Raw genomic sequence first — 21,534 nt, forward strand, 5'->3', positions numbered from 1 at the left:
ATTGTTGTACAACGTTGTATAATTGATACTGCAGTCCTTCCTAAGTACATGTGGTTCCACGACCATATATATCAAAATCTGTGGATGCTCAATGGCATTACATAAAATGGTATTTGCATTCAACCTACACAAATCCTCCCCTATCTTTTAGATCAACTCAAATTACTTGTAATATCTAAAACGAAAAACGTAAACACTATATAAATAATCGTGCTATGCAGAAAATAATGACTAGAGGGAAAGGCTGCAGCAGTCCAACACTCACACCGTTTTGTCTTCTGTTTGCCGTTAGCTGCATCCTGACATACAGAGCCCGGAGATGCAGAGAACAAACTGATTACAGAAGCAAGATGTCCTAAGATCTACAACTGGCAAGTTGGAGTCCCAAGAGCGCTGATTGTGTGGTTCTGCACGGAGTTAGAATGCCAGGGAGCTGGATGTGTGATGAAGTAATTTCCTGTCAGAGGAGAGAGAAGACTGATGGTGCATCCCCTGGAGCCAGGCAGGTGCTACCTCTTACTCAGCCCTTTTGTTCCACTCAGTCTTGAATTGATTGGATCAGGCCTGCCCACATTAGGCAGGGCAAGCCTAATGATAAGAATATGTTACTATAGTTAAAACTTGAATACATTTGTATACAACTTTTCACACACCTATATAACTTTTAGGAAGTGAACGCTCACACTTGGATGGCTAGAATTTGCAATCAGCATCTTAGAATGTACCCTAGAAGTACCCTGGGTTACTTTTGTGGTTTAAAATAATGGAATAATACAATGTGAAATACTTTTATTGTTATGGGCGAATACTATTTTATTATAGGTCAATGTAGAGGTTTTTCTTTTTTTTCATTCTGGGTTATTTTTGAAAATTCACTCTGCCAATGCCTCTTGCCTAGGATATACTTCCTCACACAGACAAGTGGTGTTCTTTTGTGTCATGGTCACTGGGTATTATGCAGGGGACCTATATGAAGACTACTGCTGTAAGTGTTCCAGAACATTCTGTAGCACAACACAACAACCTTATTTCTCATAGTGTAGGAAGACAGGGTGTTCCCCCTAACCCTCTTTCTTCTCATCTAATTGATCTTCCAGGTTCTTCCACCTGCTTAGCTTACCTGACCTTTGACCTTTTCAGTCGCTGGTTGAAGAATTGCAATAATTATTCCCAAGTTTCTCAATATTGCAGGTGAATCTGAGTACTACTAGAACTCCACCATATATTAGTTTGTAGCACTTCCCAGCCCAAAGCTTCATGGTCTTCAGTGGCGATAAACTGTGTTACCTTTCCAGTATTGTAATAAGTCCTTGAGGCAACCATCCTCTGTAACAAGAATTTGAAGTGATGAATTAAAAATAGAGAAAGAGTTTACTTTGGTTCACCATGTTGGATGTTTTACCCATGGTCTGTTGGGTCCATTGCTTGTGGACTTGTGGTAACTCAGAATATCATGACAGAAGCCTGTGGTAGAGCAATCACTTTGTAGCTAGAAGTGAAAGCAAGCAAGAAGATGGGTCCAGGTTCTAACATCCCTGTTCTAATATCCAATGCTCTGACTTCCTCCCTTCAAGCCCAATCACTTATAAGTCCCACCACTTTCCAATGTAGCAGAGATCAAGACCGTTAAGAAATGGTCCCATCAAGGACACTCAAGATCTAAACTCTAGAACCATCCGAACAGCGCAGCTCTGAGTTCCTCTTACAATCAGCATCACTGAGCAAATTCCTACTAAATTTACCATGATTTGTCATTGACTTCTTCTTTACCTGTTTGAGCCCCACTGGAAGTCCTGTTTTGACTTCAGTGCTTTCTCAGCCTGGCATGGCTATCAGTGAATGTTTTGTTTTTGTTTTTGTTTTTGTTTTTTGTTTTGCTTTCTCTGTATAGCCCTAGCTGACCTGGAGCTCACTTTGTAGACCAGGCTGGCCTCAAACTCAGAAATCTGCCGGCCTCTGCCTCCCGAGTTCTGGGATGAAAGGTGTGCACCACCACTGCCTAGCTAGTGAATGTGTTCTTATGGCTGAATTCCAGCCTGGGTCAACAACAGCTCCATCTCTGGTCTCCGTACAGCCCAGCCCAATAGTTCTGGACTCATGTTTTCTATTTCACCCATCCCCACTCTAGATCTGAGAACTGGGATCGGCACTTTCCGCATTGCTCCATGCTTCCTTGTTTGGTTCTGACAATAAGGCTGCCTCTATGGCTCTCTGGTAAACCGTCTCTATCCTCATCAACAAAGAGCACACATCACAAGTGTCTCTTGTCAAGAACTCTTCTCCCAATTAGAGTAAATGGACCTCATTTATTATTCATGCTAGTTATTTGAAAAGTGAAGCCCAGTAATAAGTTAAAATTGAAAAACAACTTTTATTCATGTAATTATACTTGTCCTCCAGACAGTTGAATGTGTAAAATTTACTTCTCTTACCGCAAGAAGCCATTTAATTGTTTAACACATCTCTGAAACATTATTTGGCTTTGACCAGGTCCCCTGGCCTAGGATTTACTTTATTTTCTATAGTGGCTGGAGCAATGTAAACCCAGAGAATTCCCCTCCTTGTTGGTCTAGTCATCAATTATATCTACCAGCAACAGGAATCCCTTCCCTGAATCAATGTTGCTTACTAACTGATGTGTGGGACACTATGTATTTATAAGGGAGTTTTCTTTCATGTGCAAGTCCTATCCTGCAGGCTATTCCAATGGCTTCTTATGTGCAAAATCTGAATACACCTACCATGGAGGAGATCATAACAAATGCCTACTGAGCAACTGAGCAACTGTTTTTGTTGCTGAATGGACATCTAAAATTATTTTGAACTTTCAGATGACTTCCCTGTTGATGTTTTTGTTATACAAACAGAAAAGGAGGAATTGAAGTTGATTTTGTGAGCAAGTATTTATGGTTGTTTAATGCATATCTGTAGTGATAAAGGGTGTTTAAACTAACCATGGTTTTTTAAGATGGTCATGTTCAACACACTACCCTTGTTTTTATTCAGTTTTAAGTGAAATTTATCATGATTTCACTGTCAAACATAACAGTATATGCTCTGCATGTCTTTTCCAATTAATTCCCACATCTCTTGTGCATGGGTCAAGGAAAATTCCAATCCTTAGCACATATGGACTCAAATATGTAAGTAAACCTTCCAGCCAAGGCAAATGTGAAACTAAGTTATGAAAATTATAAAGACATAAGAGGAAGTGTCATGATATGAACTTATGGTGATTTTGTAAATAACCCCCTGTATTAATATGGCATTCAAACATTGTATGTGATAACTCCCTTGGCACCTAGGCTAGTCACCCAGGGTGCATTGGTGGACCAATGCTGATTTCTTTATTTTTCAGGTATGTATTTGTCTCCTGGGGATGCCAGGATAAACAGGGGAAGGCAAGGTAACCAGCAAATGACTTAAAAGCTTCCAGAATGTGACAATAAGACTGTATATCATTGATTTTTCAAGACACATTTCTTTCTGCCTTTTAATGCTGTTGAAATTGTGATGTGTTAAGATGAGAATGTGTGTTTAATATATTGTTTTTCCCCCAGAGAAGTTATTAAATTGATGCTTTGACTTCCGATCGATGGTGTCTCTGGATGCAGGAAATATGGAAATAATAAGAGCCCACATTTATTGAACACTAACTATGAGTCAGGCCCTGAGCAGTTGGCATTGCAGCACGATCTTTTTTATTCTGAATAACAAACCCAGAAACACATAGGAGCATCATTCCTTTATAGCTGATGGAGATGCGTCTCAGGGAGGTGAGGTGCCTGGTTTATTGCTGCAAAATTGGAAAAGTCAATATTTCTACCCTGGTCTAAGTGATTCTCCTCTTCAGGCCACTCTTGTTACCTAGTCCTCAATGCCTTGATGCCCTGGAAAGTAGTCTGGAACAAAACACCCAATGATGTCAGGGCTTCATCAACAAGGCCCATGGATGATAAAATGGAAGTATAATCTAAGACCTAGTGCTGCTAGAGAGGGCCGCACAGCAATAGTTGTGTGGTTCTCAACCTTCCTAATGCTGTGTCCTTATAATACAGTACATCACATTGTGGTGACCCCCAACCATAAAATTATTTGTGTTATAACTCTAATTTTGCTACTATAGAGAATTGTAATGTAAATATGTGATATGTAGGATATCTGACATACCACCCCTGTGGGGGTCAGAACCTACAGGTTGAGAACCACTGCTGTTTGGCTGGTCTTTTCCAGATATTCTTGAATCCAGAATCGGGGCCTCCACCTTGGCTATTAATCCTGGGGTCCCTCCATCTGCTTTGACAAGAGGCCGCCTTCCTGTGCTACCTGGCCATGCCTTTCCAAGCATGGTCTAGCAAAGAAGCGCTGTAGAAGAAAGATCGTATAAGGAGGATGCTGGGAAAACCCTCCTCAACTAGGCCAACCCCAGAGAGGTCAAGTGGTTTGCTCAGAACCCCTGGGGAGAACCAGTGAATCAATGTAGGTCTCTGATCTCCAGTCCCAGAGGAGTTCAACCTTCTTCCTGTGTTCCATCTCCTTTCCCCAGCCTTTTCTTTTAAGTCACCTCCTTCCTCCTCTTTTCTGCCCCTTTCCCATCTTGCTTCTTTATGAAGGAAGAACTGATCAAAAATCCAGTAAATAGCTCCCCCTCCCCCCCTCACAAACCCATAGAGCAGTCGTAGCTTAAAGTACAAAGTTCTGGAACTTGTGAAACTATGACGAAACCACCAAGATTAGTTTAGGATTGATTTATGTGGCTAAATACTTAATATGCTCAAAGGGGTTTTAAAATATGAGGCTTGCAATTAATATTTATAGATCTAAGTGATGAGAAATGACCAAGAAGCCTGCTGGGATGGCTTAGGGGGGCTGAAAATCTCCAGAGATAAGGGGCTCTGGCCTGTTAGAGAGGCTCACTTCAAAACAGCTAATGCAGAAGGAATCCAAAACAGGAGCTCTGGAGGTGGGGGTGGGGCTGTATCCTGCAGGGGAGCCGCGGATGCCGGTTTCCCTGCTCATTGAATTCATTGCACACAAGCTGGACTGATTTGGGTTACAGTGAGCTGGCAAATCGACAAGAGTGCAGAAAAAACCATCAAGCACATGAACTAGTAACCTATTTAGAAGAGTTGTGAAAGCATCTGAGAGAGTCGTCAGGCCCTAAAGTCTGGCAAGCCAGCCCGGGAAAAGGAAGACCAAGGCAGAGGGACTTCTGAGAAAATGGGTGCCTGCTCACTGTGCCCCTGCAGAGAGAGCATCAAGGGGCCATGACACCCACACACTCCCTCGCTGCCTCTACCAGAAGAAATGTTTGTGGTTACAAATCTGCACTTGATAATTCATGTTCCTGGAGACTTCATCTCCCTTGTGCATGAACTCACGCACACTCCCTTAAACTGAATCCTAACCAGAATGGAACACACTGCCTTGGAAATTTCCGGTTGCTAAACGAAGGCTTAGGAGGCTACCATTAGTTTATAAGCATAGATGCAGAAGGAGAAACTCCTTTTTTAAAACACTGGTATTTGGGCCGCAAGAAGATAAGCGACGGGACAGTTATTCATGCCGAAAAGAATTTCTGTACTTAGAAAGAAAGAAAGAAAGAAAGAAAGAAAGAAAGAAAGAAAGAAAGAAAGAAAGAAAGAAAGGAAGAAGGAAATTCAGCACAAAGATCTTTAAGCAAACAGAGAAAGAAACAAAAATGTAGAACATAGAGGGAAAGAAAAGCAGAAGCAGAATCTCCAAACTGTTTTTACCGAGACAGTCAGAAGGGAAACTGAGGCTGTGTGTTCGCACATGTGGAAAGAACACTGCTTGTTTGATCACTTAGAACACCAGAGAGCTTCAGGTACAGCCTAATGAGAACAGCAAAGGAAATGCTGGGTTAGTTTTCACGGAGAAGAAATTTGCACCCTTGCTACCTTGTTTTGTGAGGATAAAGCGTTTGCTGAAGAAGATCTGGAAAATACAAAAGCGATTCACAAGGAGGAAGCGGATCCGCCAGTGATCTTGCTTCCCCAGAAATAGTCACAGTGGGAATATTCATCCATTTCCTTCCTGTCATTTTCTGGGAGTGTGCGTGACTGTGGGTGGGTATGCGAGGCTGAGAACAGGATCTGAGAGAAAGGAAGGTGGGGGATAATAGACCCGACGTAAGCAGAGACAAGGGAGTTTTCCCTGAGCTGGTATTTTCTCTCTGCTGATTGGGGTATATGCATGAATCCAGAGGTCAGAGAGTGGGGCATTTTCAATATTCAGACTCTTTAGTTCTCATCACTCACATGACAGAGGAACTAGGCTTCATTGACAGGATACAGTCTAGAACACAGAAACCACTATGAGCAAAGGCCTCTTAGTCATTGCATGATGCCAGTGTTACTGTGAATCAATCCCCGAAGCACAAAAGAACTCCAGTTGAGGCTTTAAGAAGTACACTTCTTACGGGAGAGACAGATTCCAAAACAGACTGCTCCAAACAGGGAACATAGGACTATGGTTTAAGACCCAAGTTGTTTGACGGTTTATTATTCTTGCAGGCGAGCAAATCCACGAAATCATAGCAGATTGACTAACAGATCCTAACTCTTAAATGTATTTTGATCTTTCTGATGACCAGGCATTTTAGCCACCAGTTGACTCTTTAGCATACACACGCACACTCACAAAAATTTGTAAATATTTATTTTTGCTATTTGTACACACATACTATACACACCACCACCACACTTAGAGCTCTAGAGGTTTCCAAGGAGCTGTGTATTAGGAAGGAGTGATGGTGGAAGAGTAAATAGGGGTAGGGAGTGGGGAGATCACCAGACTCCGGGTTCTGGAACAGGGAGATGAGAGAGGGGCCCAATGAGGAGGCCACTCTAGATAGGTTCACACCTGAAAACACTATGAGGGAGAAGACCTTTATCCAATATAAGAATAGCACAAGGAAGATCCAAGTCCTCCCCTCCCCCAGTGACCAGCAGCAGCAAGAGAAATAGGCAGCCATGAGGAGGAGGTCCTGGCCTGGCCTGCCACCAAGGGTCCTGCTGCAGGTAGGGTCTGTGTTGATATCTGTGGACAGAGTTACCACCAAAGGCCAAGCAGATGCCACCAGAAACCATGTGAATATCTGAGGGTGGTGCTGTCACGGGGGACATGTTCATCTGAGTGACCTGTACTGTCACCCCAGGCCATAGGGACATCTGGACTCATGTTGCTGCTGGGGCTATGTCTAGGTTTGTGATCCTACAGCAGTTGTGATCTATGTTGACATCCCAGGCCTGTGTTACCACCAAAAGCCATGCAGATGTCCCTAGACCAGACTGCTGCATGAAGCACTGTGCTGAGTTGGCTTTACCCCTTGCCTGGGTAGGATAATAGAGCTGCCCATGACAGCAGGGGAGCAGGTAAGCTAGCATGAGAGTGTGAGCACAGGAGAGCTGGCCCTGCCCCTAGTCTGCCATCTAGTGGGGTCGCTCAGGTGAGGGAGAGATGCCCTCCTTCCCATAACCCATGTACAGCCTGTGCAAGGCAGGTGAGCTGGCACCAAAGTCATGAGAGGGTCAAAGCTGGCCTTGTCGCTCATGCGTTGCAGCACTCAGTAGAGTGAGAACAGGCCCTGTACCCTCACCTCGGCAGCAAAGTAGAGCTGATCTTGGTGGTGGGGTTCAGGAAAGTAGTCCCTGAGGGCAAGAGTGCAGGAGAGTTGGCCTTGCCCCTGGTCTACCATGGGATGGGGTGGAGTAGGCGAGGAAGAGATGCCCTCCTTCACAAAGCACACATGAGCTGGCCTTGAGGACATGAGAGCTGGAGAGGACTCTGCCCCTTGCCTTCTGTGGCATTGGGTGAGCTAGCCTGGGCAGTACTAGAGAAATTGTTCTGGTGGTGGTGGTACAGGAAAGCTGGTGAGCTGGCAAATTCAGCTACCTCCCAGGCCCAGATCCAGGGCTTCAAGTTGACCCACCTCAACATCTACCCTATCTATGATCTGCTGGGATGGGGGAAAGGACTGGTCCCGCAGATCCAAAGCTGCAAGATCTTTATGACATAGGACATCAGCAGAGTATCTGAAAAGAGTCCCCATGAGGATAGAGTATTGATAGTGTAGCACAAGCTAGAGGCCTCTAAATAGATAGAAGAATGACTTATTGAAATGAACATTTGCAAATAAAGGTGTGTGAACAAAAGGGTGTAGTGTGGGACACACTGTGACACACTGTAGCTTCCATGATGAGATTTTTCTTTCTATCTTATTTTGCATGGGTACAAAAGAATGGGAAGATGAGCAAGATTGGGGTACATGATGTGAAATTTGCAAAAGAAATCATTAAAAATTAAAAAAAAAAAAAGAATAACACAAGGACAGCAAGAGCCCAGACTCAGAAGCAGGAAAGGAGACTGCACCAACAGGGTAGTGGCAAAGAGGAGATGTGGACCAGTGACTGAAGAACAGAAGAAGCTCATCAGCCAAAGGTCAATAGACTAGGAAAATCTCATCTCTTTGTACTAAGTCATGGCAGTCCCCCACCTATGCTAAGCTCTCATGAGGTTTAGCCATTAAATGCTGTGTGATTTTGAGATGGACATGCATGTCTCTGGTTCTGTTTCTCACAGTTGTAGGTAGGGAAGGGGTTTGGACTGTTTGCAGTAATCTTTCCAGCATTAATATCTTTGTCTCTTATATGTTCCTTCTTTCTAGTTTCACCTGGAGTCTGCCCCTTCTTTGTTTTCCTAGCAAATATAAGATGTCCTCCTGTTGACTTCTTCAATGCTGGCTTCATGACTACACCTTCACTGGCCCACAAGTCAACACCAGCCTTGACCAAAACATTCCATTCCAGGAGGAGAACTGAATGGATTAGAGGAAGAAGCAGAGATTAGAAACAACAGGCTTGCACATTCCGATTGTTCTTAACTTGATTTCAACTTTTGACCTGTAATGCTTTCCAGCTGTTTTGAACTCACACAGCCCATCTTGATTAGACTCACCCCCTAAGTGATGCAAACAGAGGAGACAGCTTCAGAGAGCCATCACCCCACCCAAGTGAGTCTGGGGTTTGCAATTCTTGGATGGGTATGTTGATCCGGATCCCAGGCTTTGACTTTCCAGCACAGTCCTACAGGAGGGCTCAGGCAAGACAACCCCTCCAGCCCCTCCCCCCAAAAGATGACTTCTTTTACAGTCTGTTTTTACAGTGCAGAGTGGGAGCATCAGAATCCCTGCCCCTGTCAAAATAACATATCCCAGGTGGTGGGAGTTAACGGGAAGGCAGGCAGAGAGCTCTGTTTCCAAAGTACACATTGCCACAAATGAGAACCAACTGGAGTGAAGCTGGGCAGAGGCAAAGGCAGAAAATTAAGCCCTGGGTTGGCTCTCTCTCTCTCTCTCTCTCTCTCTCTCTCTCTCTCTCTCTCTCTCTCTCTCTCTCTCTCTCTTTCTCCTTCACTCCCTTCCTTCTTTCCTTCCTTCCCTTCTTTCTCTTCCTTCCCTCCCTCCTCTGTCCTTCCATCCTACTTCTTCTCTCCTTTTTTCCTGTTCTTCCTTCTTTTCCCTTCTTCCTTCCTCACTCCTTCCCTCCCTCCTTCACTTCTTTCCTCTCTTGTGCTCTCTTCTTTCCCTCTATCTCCCTCTTTCCCTCCCCCTATCTTTCCTTCCTTTCTTTAATAGAAAATGCTACATCTCACATGGTTTTTAAAAGACGACTTTCCTTACATGGGGAAAATGAACAGCTGCAAGGAAGCTGCTCTCCCTAGGCTTGGGGGTGGGTCCTACATAGTGACATGCAATGTGACCTTCCATCCATCCAACAGGCCTGGGGGCCAGATGTCTGTGACTACACAAGTCAGAAGCTGAGCTAGAAGTACCTAAGCTTCGCAGAGTTTTTCATTGCATTGGAGTAAGCAGCCAACTCTATTTCTCCTTTTTATCACCGTGCCTTCAGGGAATCCTTTTGTGTTCAGTTTCTGTCCTAGGTGGTCATGCTTTAGCTAGATTCCTTAGGAGAGACAATCCAAAGACTCAGAAATGTCATCAGAAGTTGGTTTTCCAAAGACGTTTTTCAGGGGGAATTAGAAGTTGCCACAGGCCTTAGATAGGAGACAGTAACCATCATGAGTGAAGCCAAGTGAAGCACACTATGGCGTTGAGGACATCCATCCATCCATCCATCCGGTGCATTCCTATGGTGTAGTTGGGCCATTTATTTATTTATTTTCCATTTGGATGTGTCTCATCTTGTCAGCTCATTTTTGCTCATTAATGCAGAGAAATTCATCCTGTGGTTAATTCTGAAAAAAAAAAAAAAAAAGTTCAATGGCTTTGCTGGGAAAACGTTAAGTAGGAAAATTAAATTAAAAAACAAACAACAGTAATTTTAAGAGAGGAGAAAATAAACCAGCAGTTTTAATTGTTTCAGCCATCTCGGGGCCAGGGCATTGGACAGCTATGGAATTTCAGGTTCTAACTCATTTCTTTATCTTGAGACTCTCGCCAAACATTCTCATTGCATCCAGAAGGAGGACTCTTTGCCCATTGCTGGCCACATGTGAACTGTGGGATGCTTCACAGCCTGCTTCCATCACTGGGTGCAAGGCCAGGCAGATAAGAAGACTCACTGGGCTGAGAAAGTCTTCTCTGACTCCTGTCAAGTACCAGCTGTCTTTGTTAATTCATACGGGACACATGCAGATCCCTGAAAATATAAGGAGCAAGGGGGCTCTGCGGCAGGAGTTATTGCTGGGCATGGAGTATCTGCAACTGGGTTAGGGAAGATTCATGGAGCCAGACGGTGACTTGTAGATCATTTGTTCATCTCAGAGGTTGCAAACTTGTTTGAAGCAATAAAATACCTTCCGCTGCAAAATGCTATGCAAAACAAAATATGCAATGTGGATAAACAGCAAGATTGCTGTGGTTGTTTTGTGCCGCCCTAGGGAAGCAAGAAACACTGGCCCGCCTGCCTTCTTTCACCTCTCTTCCCTCCCTTCTTTTTATTTTTCTCTTCTTTCTTCCTTCTTTTTCTCTTTTATTTTCCTCAATCGCAAACTGAGAACTAGCAAGGCCAAGATGTTCATGAGAGAACTGGACCCCCTGAGCAGCCCAGTATGTAATCTTTATGCAAAGGATTACTCTATTTATTAAAATCCCCAAGGTTCCTATGACAGGGCTTTCCAGAGGAAGTTGTTTAGACTCTCTCCCTGTAGTGACACCGTTGATGGACAGGTGCCACCATTTGCCAAGTCTACTGACTGTTTCTATTTCTACCAGTGTGGCAATACTGCTCGTAAATTCAAAGCAGGACACTGGTGACAAAGACAAGTGTGTGAACTCTCAGGCCAGACACTGGAAAAACATTTTCATGCATTATTGCCGTCTGCAATAGACTCCTGTGAAGTTGCTATTTCTAGCTCCACAGATATGAAGAATTAGATTCAGGGATTTGACTTTCTGAAACAACCAATGTATTAGGGTCCAGGGGAGGGCGCTCTAACAAGGAGATCCCCAAATATAATGGCTCTAACTTTCTCACATATTTCTCTAGGGGAAGGTGGTTGGACACAGCCGGGTTGTAGGTGGTCCTGCTTCCATCTCTGCATCCACTGTGGAGTTTCTAAATTATAACGTGATCCACTTCCCAGAGAAATGAAATATCTAATAAATGATAAAGCTAGGGTTTGAAAAAAGGCTCAGGCAAAGCTCAAATGTGATGGTCACTAACCACTGAACAAATCTGCTTCAATACCCCAACTCCCAACAGAAGGACAAATATGTCTTTCTCTTGTCCCTTTCACCATTATGACTTATGGTCGGCAGAGTCCAAGATGGCTCCCAGTGACGTTGTCTCCTACCTCTGGTCAGGCAACTACGCCCTGCCATCCTCCAGAGGGATGATACTGAGGATGTGGTGGAAGAGGCTAAGTTCCAAAAAGACAGTGCATTTTCCCACCTTGGGTCATTTTCTGTGGGGAGGGTAGGTGCCATGCTTTCAACAGCCCTATGGGGAGAGTCCTAGAGAGTGAAGAACCCAGGGCTTGCTGAGTTTGCCATAGTAACTTGCAAGCCACATGAGCAGGCTGCTTTGGAAACAGACTCCCCCACTCCCACCCCTCTGCCCCATCAGTCCTTAGAGAGGTGCAGCCTCAGCCCATTCTTGCACACAACTGCAGAATCCCTGCGTTAGACTGAGATAAGAGAATAAATGCCTATTTTTATTTCATGCCGTGAAATCTCCTCCCTGTTTATAACATAGCATAGCAGACGTCAAAGCGAGATGAGATGCTTTTAATGTATCAAAACTCAGGCTACCGCTTCTAGAACGCCCTCATGCAGCAGAAAGTTCATGGTCCTTCCTCAGATGCCCAGGTTCCTTTGCTGCGCTACCTGCCAATCAGAACTCAAGTCTGTGTTTGCTGCAAGTTAGCTTTCTTCTGTGGGTTCTGGAGATAACAGTGTCTGTTATCTGGAGTTCAGATTAACCCGAGGAGGCCTAACAGTGCTGAGCTAACTTTGCATTTAAGTGACGGACTGAAGCCAATGTCTCCATTCCTTGTTCTGTAACTTCATGCACAGTTGTCTTTACGTGCGGACTCTCCGAGTATAAAGCTGCCTTTTATTTGAAATCACTCCGTCTCTTCTTTGTCTCAGTAACAGGCTTTTAAAAAATGTTCTGTATAAATAAATGATAAATCTCCTTAGGGCCAGGGAGCTTGCTGGCTTAGGAGCTTTACAAACAGTTGGCACCTCCTTATTCTTGGAAATCGGGCCTGAAATCTCATCAAAACAAACATACCCCAGAGAACCTCAAAGATGGAGTGATTTAAAAAAATCCTATCTCATTTAAGAGGAGAGGGGAAGGTCAGCCCCAGAGTCCCCCTTCTCAGTAGCCCAGGTGTCACTACTTTATGGTGAATCCCTGTGTTTCTGAGGTGATCTCATCTCCTCCACACACTCACGTGGTCTTCTAGAGATGTTATATTAGATCCACCATGGAAATTTCCTTCTGACGTTCTTAACATAGAAAAACTTTCAAGGATAGCTGTAGCACTCTGGGCACCGTATTAAAAAACCTACATGTTGTTTTCAATCCCCAGGCCCTAGGAGATTTGGTGAGTTCATGTATGTGAAGTTTGGGTCTGGCAGTTGATATGCTTTGGGGCATGTCGTGATTTAACTCAGAAGAAGAGACAATGACTTCAGTGATCCTAACTGATCCTTTCTCTCATGTACATACGCCTGTGTCCCTACCCTAATAGAGCCATTGGATAGACTCCAGTTGAGATTAATTCTCCTGGGTCCCATCTTCAACAGCATGAAAAGATTCTTGCATTTATGTTATGTTATGGTATATTATTTAATATCATATTATATTAAACAAGAAGAAGTGGAGTTTTTCTTTCGGGTGGTTTTTCATAGGGATATCGATTGGCTCACATGGACTGGGAACCACGTGGTAAAGGCCAGAGTTAATAAAGCAGCCATCCTGTGAGAGAGAGGGTACAAGCTTTATCCCCAATGTCCTCCCCCAAATAGTCTGCAGGGCCTCCTAAATGGAAGGTATTATCTTGATTATAAACAATTTCCATACTTACTCACATTAGAGACTGTATTGATCCACACCATTGGTTGAGTGATTAACAACAGAGATTTTGCTATTTTGTTATCTTTTATTTGGTTGTTAAGAGGAAATAAACAACAAAACAAAACAAAACAAACAAACAAAACATGACATTAACTTTCTGCATCAATTGTGAGATGTACCCAGATTTTCAACACATTATGAACATGGAAAAGAAATATTTGCTCTATTTTTAAATAGTTGGCAAGGCCTACGTGGGGTGCAAACCCAGCACCTTGTTCCTGGATGTGATTAGGTGGAACTGGTAATGGAGGTCAGTGCACTGGAAAATGGCTTTAGGGCTTACCTGTGTTTCTACTTCCAACATTCAAGGCCCAGACATCCTCAAGAAAAGGATGGTGCTGTGTCTGTGTTGGACCTCCAGTCGTACCTCCATGCCTAGCACCTGGACTTTTTGGTGATAATTACTAGGCAGTGGTAACTATTATAATTATTATAGTGTGATTGCCCAAATGCAGGTGTGTGTTCCTGTGGGCACGTGTGTGTGGGTATGCATGCAAATATGACCACCGGGAGGCCACAGGACAACCTTAGATGTTGTTCCTCAGTACTGTCTACCTTCTTTCCATTTAAAAAGTTTCTATCTTTATCTATTTTATCCATATTTGTGTTTGGGTTGCATGTCTGTCTGCACCAAGTGGTTGCCTGTGTCTGGTGCCTGAAGAATCCAGAAGAGGGCATCTTATTCCCTAGAACTGGAGGCCAAGACAGTTGTGAGCTGCCATGTGGGTTATGAAAATTCAACCCATGACTTTTGGTAGAGCAACCAGTGTTCTTAGCCACTGAGCCATCACTCCAGTTCCTCTTCCTTTCTTTGCTTGTGTGTGTGTGTGTGTGTGTGTTGCATTTGGGTGTCTTTCTCCGTCACTTTCTGCTTTATTCTCTGGACACAGTGTTTGTCACTGAATTGAACCAAAAGCTCACTATTTCAGCGAGGCTGGCTGGTTCCCAGGATTCTTGATTCTCCAATGCTAGAGTGACAAGTGCTCACAGACATGCTCAGTATTTTACTTTTGTACTAGAGATTCAAATACAGGTACTTAAGCACTGAGTAAGGGCTCTTGTTCACTGAGCCTCGACCCCTGAGTCTACCTTGTTTGGTTGAGACAGAATCTCCATTGGACAGGAGCTTGTTGAGACACTAGACTGAGTAGCTAATTAGATCCAGAGATCTGTGTGTCTCTCTCTCCCAGCACAGGATTATGCCTGGCTTAAAATTTCTATTTATTTATTTATTTATTTATTTATTTATTTATTCATCCACTCATTCACATTCTGAATACTGACTCACCCCTCCTAGTCAGCCCTCACAGAGTCTCCAATTTCCCCTCCCATTCATCTCTGAGAGGGCAGCACCCTCAATAAGCCCCCATCCTGACTTTTTTTTTAAACCAAGGTTTCTGGGGATCAAACTCTGGTCCTTATTCTAGAAATGGCAAGGACTTCACTGACTGAGCCATTTCTCCAACTTCTTGATGATTATGTATTGAATGAGTCAAGTGTTAGAGATGAATGGACATCTCTGGTCCCTTCTACTTCTTACTCATACCCTTACTTTGGGTCTGGGCTGCAAGCACTGGCTGGAATCACAGCCTTGAAATTCCTGGTGTGGCATAAATTCTCCATAAGGAGATGTCAGTGCCTTCAATTTTTCCTCATGTTCCCTTTCCTCGCCGACTCTTTGCCTACTCAGGATCCTTCAACAGAAAATTAAACTTTGCTGCCAAACTCCCCAGGGCCTTACAGAGGACAGAGTCTTTCTGAGAGAAAATGAGTTTATTGACTTTTCTGCCTCCGAAAAGGATAAAGTACAGGTGTTGGTGTTGGGAGGATATACTGTAGGCACAGCTGGGTTAGAGCCTGGAGTGGCCTGTGCCACAGGGCTGGGGGCGGGGGGCGGTGGGGAGGAGCAGCAGCAGACACCAACCACAGTGCCATATGGTTTTTTCCAGCTCTTTCTCTCTGGGATACTCTTTACAATGGGGTGAGAGCAGTCTCTATTTCTGCAGTTAGACTCAAGTCACCTTGGTGAAGTTACACACCCATGGTACCCAGAATCCTTTGCTTCTGCTGTATTTTCAACTAGAGTCTCATACTGTCTTGTCATTTGCCTGGAATTTTCTTGATATATTCACATGGGAGGTATTAAAAATTATTTTTCCTCCTGAGATACAACTTACCCACTTCAATCACTGGTGATCTTTGGAACCAGGGCAGCTGTAGCCTGAGGCCACCTCTAGCTTTCTCTGAGCCCCATGTATGCGTTCTCCTCCTTTCTGCTTTCTTCAGGCTTGAGGGTCTCTGCTCACCAAGGATAGGCCTTCTTGGTCACAGATCAGCTGAGTACAGCTAGAAAAGGCACCACCTCCCTCAAGAGGGGGGCTCCTTCAGAGGGGGATCTTATTAGTAGCTTGGATCTGGTTTAAATCCACAGAGATAAGAGATGAAGTTTGGATGTTGTGTTGGAAGTGAGAGTCTTTCCCCACACTATTGTGAGCAGCGCAGAAGATTATAAAGCAGAACATGACAATGTTGGACTTATATTTTGGATAACACAAGGGACAAAGAGGGACTATTTAGAAACAGGTTAGGAATTAGGTTGAATTTCCTTTGATCTTTGTTCTCCAGTTTCAGAGGAAAATGCTCTCTCTCTCTCTCTCTCTCTCTCTCTCTCTCTCTCTCTCTCCTATTTCTGTCTGTCTTTCAGTGTCTATGTGTCTCTCTGTGTCTCTTCCACTCTGTGTCTCCCAATCTCTCTTCTTCTTTTAGTTTTTCTTCCCCATAATCTCCTCTTGTAAAATGCGTCTTAATTGATTAGGGCTCCTATCACATGATTCTAGATTTCAGACTCCAATAATGACACCAATCCTTCTGTCCCTGAAGTCTGAGAAAGATGGTGTCAGCTCTCTGATGCTTCCTGTGTCTACGTCTTCTCTGCTTGAATTCTGATCTCTTTCAATACTGATAAAGCCAAGTTTCTGTGTTCTGTTCATCCTGTTGATTTAGTCATTCCAATGTCATTTCTCAGTCACTCACTGAGACAGCCACAGTCCTTTCTTCTCCATTCATTTTGGTCTTTCTTTTCTTCTTTTTTCCTTCTTCCTTTGAGGTAGTCTATCATGTAGTCCTATATAACCCAGGCTGGTCTTAAAGACTTGATTCCACTGACTCCATCTTCCTAGTGCTGATACTACAAACATGTGCAAGCATACCATCTATTGTGGTCAGGCTTGTAAAAGAGGTAAAAGCCCAAGGAAGGGTATTGCCATAGGATGGAAGAATAACATATTTGAAAATATTGCTTATCAAAACCCTACCTAGAGTTTGAATTTCTTGTATTTTTGGCCAAGTGATTTATTCTTTGCCATTACAATGTGCCAAAGTTGGGCTATCACTCAGTTATAAGAGGCTTTTAAAGCTCTCTTGTAGAGTATTACTCAGCCTGTAGAAAATGGTACTTAGAGAAGTCATAGTTTGGCTCTTTGTTGTTGTTATAAAACAGTGGCCAAAGCAACTTCAGAGGAACAGGGTTAGTTTTGCTTATAGGCATCTGATGGGAAGCTCATGAGGGAACTCAAGGCAGAAACCTGGAGGCAGGAACCTAGAGGCAGGAAACTGGAGACAAGAATTACTACAGGGACCATAGAAGAATATTTCTTACAAGCTTGCTTTCCATGACTTACTCAGCCTGCTTCATTATAATGAATAGAGGAAGACCTGCCCAGGTGTGACATCACATCCAGTGTGCAGTCCCTACCACATCAATCAATAATCAAGAAAATGACCGGAGCGATGGTTCCTCTGTTAAGAAGAGCACTGACTGCTCGTCAGAGGTCCTGAGTTCAATTCCCAGCAACCACATAGTAGCTCACAACCATCTTTAATGAGATCTGATGCCCTCTTCTAGTATATCTGAAGACAGTGATAGTGTGCTCATATAAATAAATAAACCTTTTTTAAAAAGCCCCTAGAGACACATTTCCTATCTGATGAAGGCAATTCGTTTTTTTTTTTTTTTTTTTTTTTTTATTATATGTAAGTACACTGTAGCTGTCTTCAGACACTCCAGAAGAGGGCGCCAGACCTCGTTACGGATGGATGTGAGCCACCATGTGGTTGCTGGGATTTGAACTCTGGACCTTCGGAAGAGCAGTCGGGTGCTCTTACCCACTGAGCCATCTCACCAGCCCGAAGGCAATTCTTCAATTGAATTTCCCTCTGCCCTAGTGATTCTAATTTAAGACAGGTTGACCAAAACCTCCCAGCAAATCAGACAAGCAGAGCTTAATTTATGAATGCCTTTCATGTCCTATGAAAGGAGGCACACTATAGAGTGTGTCACACAATAGTCCACAACAGAATGGAGAAGAGCAAAAGAGATGAACACAGAAGCGCATAGACAGAGGAATATGCTTTCAATGGACTTTCCAGCCCCAGCCAAAATCTACCCACCACTCATTGTTTTCCATGGATTTTCTCTCTAGGCCAGATCATTATATTAAAGCCTATTTAGATGTTACTAACCTAGCTTCTCTTTGAAAAGCTATGAGAGCACAGATGGGTTTTTGCAGGGCCCCATCTGAGCTTTGCACCCAGCAAACCAAATATCACACATTAAATGTCCTTGGCTCGTGGTGTAGTCAGAAGCCATAGCCAGACATGTGGGGAAGGGTGGTTTGTTCACTATCAAGCAGTTCAAAGTCAGATCCTCTGTTTCAGAAATGAACCAACTTGGCTCCCACAGTCTGTATTCAAAGATCTGGAATGGTGTACTTTTATTTCCATGTGCAGCCTAATCTGTTCCAAGAAATGTGCACTGGAAACCAGCAGAGAAATGTCATCCGTCAGATGGTTACCTTAAGCTACCACTAGCCATTTTCCTCTATATATTTTCATTATAGTTTCCCCTAAAATATACTTGTATTTATCTGTATTTTTCTCTCACTGAGATAATGGGTTTATTATTAAGCTGACTGACATTAGGGTACTCACTGGAGGTGGAAGCTCTTATTTTGTTCAGCGAGATCTCACTGGGCCCTTAGAACTATCCTTGCTCTGGTCTGCACCATTAATTTAGTCATTTGTTTATCTATTTAGAGGGCAAATGAAAGCATAGTCTGTGGCAGACCTTTTGCTTGTCTTTAGGTTTTTCTAGGGTTTAAATGAAGTCTTCTTGTGAGGAACTCCAATTTGGTAGAAACAGAAGGGAACCAGTGTGTTTTGTAGTGACATAATGATGATTATTCTAATATTGCTGGACTTCTACCCCACACACATCAGTGACTCTAGTCTTGCCTTTGTCCTATTTAGTCAAAGAGTGACTACTAGTGGTCATGTTTTGAATTGCAAATATAGCACCAAGGAGGACAGTAATGGATGCAGAAAAGGATTAAATCCTAACTTCTCAAATTTTTAGTAAAAAGAGTTATTTTGTTTATTTTTTCCAATATGGGTTATTTGCAGGCTCTAAACTAGAGATACCAAATGGTGAGGAACTTTCTCCTTGGGTCTGGCAAAGAATGTACTTGGATACATATGAAAACTGTCCCAAGAGGCATTCGCTGAAGTAGCTTGGATAGTTTTTTTGGAAGTTATTCCGACAACAACAACAACTACAACAACAAACCTAAATTCTGTTTGAATTTTCCAAGCAGTGTGAACGTGAACCTCGGTGGTAGGAAACCTCTTCGGCTTTTTCTTTTTCCACTTTTCCTTTTAGATTCTCATTACAGTTGAAGATGCTGCTCCTCTCACTGAGCCCAAGCATCTCTGAATCCTGCTGTACTATGAGTGTGGTGACTGAATCCTGAAACACACTATCCCTCTATTCCATTTTTTTTCTTTCTACTTCCTTGCTACAGGCCTGAGGAGGTCTCTCCTTGGGGTGGGCTTTTGTTTTCCCTTGATCCCCTTTGAGCCTCTGGGTGAATAATCCCTCCTTTAGCCCTTCCACCAGCTCTGCCTGGAACTCTTATTCCTCTCTGGACCAAGGTTTTCTACTCTACAAAACAGGGTTGTGGGCATGGTGAGGACACAGTATGGCTTTCTGTAGGGGTTGGTGAGGGTTTGTGGGCGTGGGGTGGGCACTGAAGGATGTGGTGAGAGGTAGAGGGAGAGTGAAGTGGCAGTGTTGTTCTCAACTTGCTGAATTGTGGGCTAGATTCTTTGTGTGTGTCAAACCTTCCGAGACAAACCCTAGATATTATCAAATGTCTCCCAGGGCTGATACTGTCCACACTTAAGAAGTGTCACCTTTTGCTTATGACTTCCTTGGTGTATTTAACATCATCTCTGTTGTCAGCAGGAACACAAGTTCTGGATACAAGTGGGCAGATATCTCTAGAGAAACTATGTCACTAATGTCTGGTTTTATCCAGAACTCTGCTCTCCACATATCCATGTTCAGAGGCTAGGTGACAAGCTTCAAACACCCAGCAGTGGCTTTTCCTATCAAGTGCCTTTAAACAGCCTGGGAGAATGAAAATTGGCAGCTGGCTACCACCAGAGGAGTCAGGGCACCAGTCATGGTTCTGCTTTGGGGCCTCTGAAAAGACATGGGGATTTTTGGCTTGACTCAGAGCCCAGAGAGGGGAGGCAAGACCGGGAGAGCCTTGAGAGAACACAGGGGTAGGGTGAGGAATTTCTTTAGCTTCATTGGAAACAGATGCCCAGTGGAGGTGGATGGCTGGCTCCGTGCTTTAGGCCAGTGTGCTTGGCAGGCTCTCCTCTCTACATCTCCCACCCTTCTCTCTCCTACTCTTTACCCCTGCAGCAGGCACCACCAGACTATGGAGAGAAGGGCTGTGCTGTAAGTGAGGGTGAATTTCATGTAAACCTGGTCTTGTGGGAACATGAAGAACAAACATGTGTGATAGGATGAAGGACACAAACGATCACAGATGGATGAGATAAAAGAGCATCAGGGCAGAAAAGGCCTTCTGTGGTTGAAATTTTCATCTTAAATATGAAAAACCGAGGTAAGGTCTAAAACTGAAAATAGAGTTTAGAATAGAGGTCAGTTGATTTCCTAGACTTCTGCTGTAAGCCCCTGGCTACCAAATTGTCTTCAAAACTCATTTAAGATACAACTGGGCACATCTGTATGCTGGACCTCACTAATTGATGATGTGTCTCCTGATTCATTCCATTCTTCCTCCCTCCCTTCCTCCCTCCCTTCTTTCCTCCCTTCCTTCCTCCCTTCCTCCTCTCCCTTCTTCCCTCTCTATTTTGCCTCCTCTTTCTTTCATTCTTTCTTTGTTGGGTCTCACTATAAAGCGCAGGATGGTCTTGAACTCATAATATAATTTTGTCTAACTGGTGTCTAATGATTATTTATCGAATCAATATGCCAGGTAGGTTTCACCAATCAATAAGAGATTGCATGTATTTGCTACATCTGCTTGTGACTTGAACTGTTGGATGCTTCTACAGAAATATGTTTGCCAGCATATTGGGTACTGGGCTAGTTAAGAAAATTATGGTGAGAATTTTGAAGCAGAAGGTGAATCTGCCAGTAGTCCTGTGTACCTGAGATTCTAAAGGTGCAAAGGAAGTTTATAGTGGATGCAGGATATTTGAGAGCTCCTAAACTTGACTGTGCACTGTGTACATGGGGGATCATTCTAGACTTTTTCTATTGTCTAGGGAGAGCAGAATTCTGCAATTCCCATAAAGCCATCATTCTCATGATGCCCATATGGCCGTTGACCTTCATTAAGCATAAACTCAGTTCACTCCTCAGACCAGGCATTTTTCCCTGTGGAAAGGTGTGATTCTACGAAGACGAGGAGAAAGTCAGGGACATTTTATTAGAAGGCTTTCTGTTGGCTTGGTGTGAAGATTCCATCCCTTTGTCCCTCTTACATCTGACTTTCTTTTTTTAAAGCCTCTTCCCTTCTGCATCCTGTAA

This window comes from Mus caroli, unplaced genomic scaffold, assembly GCF_978045245.1.
Source record: "Mus caroli unplaced genomic scaffold, Mus_caroli_1 scaffold_10, whole genome shotgun sequence".
Lineage (NCBI taxonomy): Eukaryota > Metazoa > Chordata > Mammalia > Rodentia > Muridae > Mus > Mus caroli.